The following is an 8,102-nucleotide window of genomic DNA, read 5'->3' on the forward strand; positions in this document are numbered from 1 at the left end:
TAAAAGAAAGCATGTGTCTTATCATTTTACTTTTTATCCAATTCCAGAGTTCCTTGCTTTCTTTCTCCCACCTCCCTAATCTATCACCAGTGGATTTCATGTAACTCACTTACATCTCCTCTTTTGATGGTAATGTATAAAAATAGGCGTAAAACTGCCATTCTCCAGAGCATTATCTTAATTCATTGAGAGTCTGCTTCCTTACAGTTGTCGACAGTTTGGCTCAAATAACCCACAAAAATTCTTTACAGGTTTGAATGTTTCTTATGTTAGCAATAGCATCAAATATATAGGTAAAATTTGGTGGCATGAAAATATTTGTGGTTTTTATGTCCATCACACATTAACTGAAAAACCTGAAGACTTATAAAAGGTGATGTGGCAATGGCAGTGCATCACTCAAATCTCCCCCTGTGGGAAGTAGAGGTGATTGAGAACCCCAGCTGCTGCCCCATTGGATCCACTACTGTGTTTCTGCAGAGGCCATGCTTCCTTCATGCTGTTCCTAGCCAATGAATGAGTATGGTGGGGCTACAATGAATGAAGATGGTGGCCAACTCCCTTGATGGGTGACGTTGGTTCAAGGCCTCCCCACCAGCCTTCCCAGAATATTCTTAGGAATGTGCTGCTGTCTGAGACTCTTCCTACACAATCCTGCCCTTCCCCCTTCCCTTCACAGGTGTTAGACTCTGCCTATTCCTCCCCTTTATAATTCACAAAAGTCTCCCCAATAAAAATAACTTTCATGTTGAATCCCATCTGTTTCTCAGAAAATCCAAACTAATATGGATAAGTTTAACAGAACAATTTACAGATTTTCAGAAAATGTCACACAAAGCTTGTGGCTTTTTCTAGTGTAATTATAGTTTAAACACTTTAATTTACATTGCTTGGGGGATTTCTGGGAAATTATAGGCTGAGCTTTTCTGTACAAGGCTCATGCCATGGAGCCTTGTACATATTAGGTGTTCTAATGGAATTGAATTATGTCCAGCATTTCTTCTTATTTTGATGTCAGTTGCTGCAACTTACCATGAATCAAACTATAATATAACCTATTAATCTAGTTAAGAAGAAGCCTCAAGCCACGTTCTGCTAGTAAATAAATGTTTGTTGGATGAATAGAATAGCTTATAATGAGCAAACTTTCTATTAGTAACTATGAATGATGTATCAGCAATTTTAGTGATAATTTCAGAACAGGACAGTACTTTTTATAAGTGCAGGATAAGAATGGCAGTCAAGCTCTAGCTCAGTGATGGGGAACCTTTTGAGCTCGGCGTGTCAGCATTTTGAAAAACCCTAACTTAACTCTGGTGCCGTGTCACATATATAAATTTTTTGATATTTGCAACCATAGTAAAACAAAGATTTATATTTTTGATATTTATTTTATATATTTAAATGCCATTTAACAAAGAAAAATCAACCAAAAAAATGAGTTCTCATGTCACCTCTGACATGTGTGTCATAGGTTCACCATCACTGCTCTAGCTGGTTTGGTTCAGTGGATTGAACGTCAGCCTGTGAACTGAAGAGTCCCGGGTTCGATTCCAGGCAAGGGCATGTACCTCGGTTGCAGACTTCTTCCCGACAGGCCCCAATCAATGTGTTTCTCTCACATCAATATTTGTCTCTGTCTTTCCCTCTTCTACTCTCTCTAAAAATCAATGGAAAAATATCCTCGGGTGAGGATTAAAAAAAAAAAAAATGGCAGGCAACTATTAGCCGCTGATTGATGAATTAGGAAGGAAAGGAAAGTGAAGAGTGCCTGATGAGTTCATTCATTCATTCATTCGTTCAGTTGATTCTTTCATTTAATCAGTGTTGATTATTTGTCTGCCATGTGCCAGATATTCTGCTAGGCTCTGTGTATTTTGCGATAAATGAAACAGAGCCCTTGCCATTTTGGCATAAAGTCTGGTGGGTTTGATCTGCTCATGAGAACAGTGCCAGCAGACAAATGACAGAAGACCAAATGGATTGCAAGTGACTCTGATGCATCCCAACAAACCAAAGAAGACTTCCCAGGTTTGACGAGGCTATCACTTTCTGGGGTTTTGATACTAGAAACCTGGTTTTCAACTTTTTAATCTAAACTGATTCTGAGATACTTATTAGTCAAGTTAAATATTTATACTGCGATCAAATGTGTTCTGCCCTTGCCAGATATCAGCCTCCTTAGACATTGACCAAGAAGAAGATAGGATCGAGCAGAGTGATATAGTTAAGAGTCCTGGACATAGAAAGATTCCTCAAGCCATTCTTGGCTCAAGAGGAGCATTCTGGGTGGGCATCCCTCTGCAGAAACACTGGAACTAAAGCTGCCTCTGACTTCCCTAAGCGAGGCTGGCTCCCATGAATGAATTATAAATATTATTGTACAGTCCATGAGTTGGAACGATGAGTGAATATGAGTGAAGAAATATGTGTGACTAGTAAGTATTAATGTCAGTTCTGTGTCCTCTGGGCAAGCTCTGTCATTTGTAGAAATAGATACCTTTTTCTGGCATTCCTATAGGCTCTTGGCCTTGGTTCTAACATATGCTGCTTTTTGCATCTCCCTCCTTCTTTTCCTTCTCTTCAGTGACCAATACCATATATTGTCCCTAAACCAACTTTTCTCTTATATTCACCCAAATCTTAGTGGAGAATTTAAAAAATGTAGTCTTTTCCACTATTCAGGGGTTTTGTATAAGATGATATAATCTACTTTATTTCAGTGGCTATTATAATTTTTCATCTTAGGGTTCTGTTATACTCTCAATTTTTTTTTTTAGGTCTCTAAATTGTTTAGGACACCAAAGAACTTTTGCTTTTGTGTTATGTCTATTGGTACTTACTGTATTATGAATGAAAACTGAGTAATCTGTAATTCATTATAAAACAACCCAATAATAAATCCATTGCACATGTCAACATAAAATAACATTTTTTGAAAAATAAGTAAAATAACCTTTCCAAAACAATAAGCAATTAAGAAGAGTGCCGTACTCTTTAATATCTAACTTAATAGAAGGCAGTTGTATTCTCATATCACCTTCTGCATTCAACCTGTTGTGATATTGTTTTGATAGACATACAATAAAGAAAAGCTGGCTTCATACAGATACGTAGCTGGAAAAGGGAGGATCTTGCAGACCCCCTGAAAGACCACACATTTCCGAAGGGAAGTACTAAACGCAGACTCTTTGGAAGGGCTGGCAGAACAGGCTGAGCCTCCAAGACCAAGTCTCAGAACTGCACAAGGGTGCTGGCTGGAGAGGGAGCTGCTGCCTGAAATCAGTTACTGTACCTCTGCAGGCAGCAACTGCAACCACCACCAACACAGGCCCCAGGACCCCTGTGACTCCTGCCAGTTGCACCGGCAAAATGAAGTCCCAGTAGCTTCCTTTCCCCCCCATCTAACTCACTTCTGCATCGTTGTCTTATGTTGATGTATCTGATTGGTGGACACTGAGGTCTGAGGTCTGTGTCCGAGGGAAGGCTGAGAGGTATACTTGTTCCTAGTTCTCGAGATGGTGTTTATAAGACTGGGCAGACACAGATGTTACTTATTCACACCATCATCTAAGAAAACAACCAGCTGAGAATCCATTTTATTGGGGCATACAATACAGAAGTGGGTTTTTTTTAAGTGTAAAAATAAGGCTTAAATAATCCCTGAAACATGTTAGATGTCTATTCCTGCTCATTTGAAGAATACTTCCATAAAGATTGGACATTTGAGCCTATAATTTATTTTTATGCCTTTTACAAAGCCTAGGTTAATGACTATGAAGATTAGTTATATGGAAGTTGCTTAAAATTCTGTAACATCCTATATTCTTTAAAATATGGTTTGGGTATATTTAGGCCGTGTATTTCTAACTTGGTCTTAGTAAGTGGAATCTTGTCTGAACCCTTGAAACTGCAAGTACTCCTAATTAGCTGTTCACGGACAGGCTGAGAAAGGATTCTGTTGATGCAGGTGTGAGAAGGAGATGAAAATCAAAGCTTTCAGAAGCAACTTAGAAGAGAATATTGGAAGCTGAAAACACCCACAAGGAAAAAGACCAGGAAAGTGTCTTTGCGGGATGTCTTAAGTAACCCCTTTGGAAAAGTCTGAATTTATAAATTGAGATGTTATAGACTGGAGTGTAACCATTACTTTAAAAAACTGTACATTTCTTAGCACTTGAGGTCATTATATCCAGATTGGTATTTATGTTAAAGGCATATACAATTTGGATTCTTTGGTTTGCCAAAAGAGCTTCATATTTTGCCTCATTCCTAAGTCAATGGCCCAGGAGATCCCTTATTTTTAAAACGGTTACACAGCTTTTGTGTTGGCAGTTATCCTCTCATTTTCATTCTGCTGGTCAGAAATGTAGGACTTCCGAGAGGGTTGTCTCATCAAATCTGAACCCTTGATTATATGAGTCACAGTCCTCTACCATTATCCATACCTACATAGCAAGTGTTTCAACCTGACCAATCAACCCAAATCTTTTCATCTCATAGTTTTATATAGGTTAATGCTGACTAGAATGCCCCCTGCCCTTCTCTACCAGCACATATCTCTTCTCTCTTCTTTCAACCCTTTTGTCGAATGAGGCTAGGAATAAATGAGATAAGTGAAATGTCCTCTGCAAAAAAAAAAAAAAGTTTGACTCACATCAGACCATATTTTTTTTCCAGCTACTTAGTCATACCACCTCTGATCATGCCTATCCCCGCAGCAGCCCCTCAACCCTCTTGCAGACACGTGGCTGACATGCAGATCACTACCCTCTGCACAGATGTACTGTGGCGGTTGTGGTGACAGCCCTGGCTCTCTGTTCCAATTTTCTGGGGAGCTTTTCAGTTCTGGGTTAGAATGCCAAGAACTACATTTCTAGTGAGGGTTCTGAGGGCAAGTCCTGCCAATTAGATGCACTTGTTGAGATTGGAAAGGAGCTATGAGCAGAGCCATCACCCTGCTGCTGGCTCTTATGCTTGGCTGGCACAGTGGTGAGACTGGGTTTGCCTGCAGCAGCACTTCAGCATCTAGTCACTAGTCCTGTGAATGGGGCTAGGGATAAATGAGATAAGTGAAATGTCCTCTGCAAAGAAAAAAGTTTGACTCCTGAAGCATGACTCCTAATTCCTAGGTTACTACTATGTTAGTGTATCCCTGTACTGATAGAGACGTAATTCCCAACATTCCTCATTGTGGCAGAGATGACAGCCCCTCCCCATTCCTGATAGGCCAGTTTGGTCATATTTTATATGTATACTAGAGGCCTGGTGCATGAAATTCGTGCATGGGTAGGGTCCCTAGGCCTGGCCGGCGATCAGGAGGGATCTGTGGGGTGACTGGCGGGGTGATCGGGACCCCCACTTGCACCCGCCTTGGCTGGCCTGGCGTCGCCCGCTCACTGGCCCTGCCCCCCTCCCCCACCGCTGCTGGTCGGGGCCAGTGGGCTGGGGACAGCTCCTACATTGAGCATTTGCCCCCTTGTGGTCAGTGCGCGTCATAGTGACCAGTTGTTCCACTGGTCATTCTGCATTTGGTCGATTTGCATATTAGGGTTTTATATAGATAGATATTTTTTTATTGATTTCAGAGAGGAAGGAAGAAGAAGAAAGAGAAACATCAAAGATGAGAGAGAATCATGGATTGGCTGCCTCCTGCACGCCCCCTACAGGGGATGGAGCCTGAAACCCGGATCATGTGCTCTGACCAGGGATTGAACTGATGACCTCTTGTTGTATGGGACAATGCTCAATCACTGAGCCACACCAGTGGGGCAGAAGTTCTATTTCTTAAAAATAAATGAATATATTGTTATTTAAATTTATACAGATTCGTTGGGGGAAATTTAGAAAACAAAGTATAAAAAAGAAAAAAATTATCTAGAAAACCTCTATACCCACTTAACCTTTGATGGATTGTCCTTCAATAATCTTAAATATATATACATGTTTTTATGTATCTGTTATCCTAACAATTTCATAGCCAAAAGTGATATTTCACTATTTTAATCTTCACTTTCATGATGACAAGTGATAACACTTTTCCCTATGTTTATTAGTCCTTTGCATTTCTTCTATTAATTGCTTTATCTTGTCTTTTGCTCATTTTCTATTGAATGTTGCTCTTTTGTTATTAATTTGTATGAGACTTTGTTTTCAGTTTTCCTTGTTCAGTAAATGTTTTGATTCTTTTTGTGGGGTCATTTTTTTTTACTTTGCACGCTTGGCCTCTGTGATTTTTTAAAAAAAATATATTTTATTGATTTTTTTACAGAGAAGAAGGGAGAGGGATAGAGAGTTAGAAACATCAATAAGAGAGAAACATTGATCAGCTGCCTCCTGCACACCCCCTACTGGGGATGTGCCCGCAACCAAGGTACAAGCCCTTGACCGGAATCGAACCTGGGACCTTTCAGTCTGCAGGCCGGCGCTCTATTCACTGAGCCAAACCAGTTAGGGCTTGGCCTCTGTGTTTTTAATCTATTAATGCTCCTTCACAAATTCCTTCTGAGGTTCCTGCCCAGGATGAAGCCTTATGTTCTGTGTCCTACCTGGTTTGATCCTTGACCCTGGTCAGGCTCCATCCATTCCATTCAGGCCTCACCATTCACAGCCTCTCAAACAGACTTTTCAAACCTCCACACCTTGGTAGAAAAACATGCCACCTGTTTGAAATGCCCCTTTCTTTATTATCTGCCTAGCAAACTCCTATGGAGCTATACCTTACCCCCTTCACTATCATTACTGTGTGATTTCCACAATCAACTATTATAGACATAATAACTTGTTTAATAATGTTAAATTCTGTCTCTGCCATTATGTTGTGGGCTTCCTTATTTATCTTTGTATTCTGGACTTATTGTGTACCCCGATTGCAGCACAATGTTAGGTATTTATTTAGTAAACTCAATAAATGTTTGCTCAGTGTTGAGTAATTGAGTATTTGTGATAGGCAGAGTTCCACAATGGCCCCCTGGGCTCCTCCCCCTGGGGTACCTGCACTGTATAACCCCCACCTCTTCCAGTGTGGGTGGGACTGTGAATATAGTGGGATAGTCACTCCCTTGATGAAGTTACATTATGTAACATAGATAATGAAATAGCTATTGTAGTGGTCATGTTACCTTTATAAGGCTCCACTGTAGCCAACTAGGAGGAAGATTCTCCTGCTGGCTTTGAAGAAGTAAGATGCCATGTTATGACAGTGTCATTGGCTAGGAACTGAAGGCAGCCTCTAGCACCTGCCAGTGACCCCTGACTGACAGCAAGAAAACAAGGACCTCAGTCCTATAGCCACAAGGCTGAATTCTGCCAAATACCTGAATGAGGTTGGAAGAGGATTCTGAGCTTCCAATGAGACCCCAGACCCAGCCAAAACCTTGATTTCAGCCTAGTGAAACCCTGAGCAGAAGACACAACTAACTGGTGCCCAGACTCCTCATTCAAGGAAGCTGTGAATAATAGATTTGTGTTGTTTTAAGCCACTAAGTTTGTCATAATTTCATATGCTGCAATAGAAATTAGAGACTGTATTCAAGCTGCTATTACTAGGGCATTGGCAGATCAATGACTGGACTGGATTTAAGACCTTGCAGTTTGGATAACTGGATCCTTGTTTTGATTGCTTAAACACAAAATCCCTCTGAGATGGGCTCTGCCAAACTCTTACCATTGTGTCTCTTAAGTGAAATGAAGCCCTCGGATCAACAACAAAGTTTAGTTACTGGTCTTGAATTCCTTCTTGCCATGTTCTGTCTGCATATAATATCACTCCTGTTACTTTGCAGTGAGTCTCTCTTCCCTATGGAACCACACATGTGTGAGCTACCACCTACTATTTATTGTGATAACGTCTATGCTGCATTAGCCTGCTGGACTGACCGTCCTTCACTGAGCGTACAGCCTGGCCATCTTCTCTGCCCGGAAGGTAGATCCGTTTTCTTCTGAGACTGTCCCCTCTAATAACAGTTACTTGGCCCAGCATTCTGGAATTGATCCAGTTGAGTCCCCCAGGTGAAGTAAAATAATCTTAAGTCAATCAAAAACTATTTAAATATATAATACTGTTTGCTTTAACTTAGAAAATATAATGAGAAGCCTTTTTA

This window comes from Myotis lucifugus, unplaced genomic scaffold (genome assembly GCF_000147115.1).
Source record: "Myotis lucifugus unplaced genomic scaffold, Myoluc2.0 scaffold_59, whole genome shotgun sequence".
NCBI classification, from domain to species: Eukaryota; Metazoa; Chordata; class Mammalia; order Chiroptera; family Vespertilionidae; genus Myotis; species Myotis lucifugus.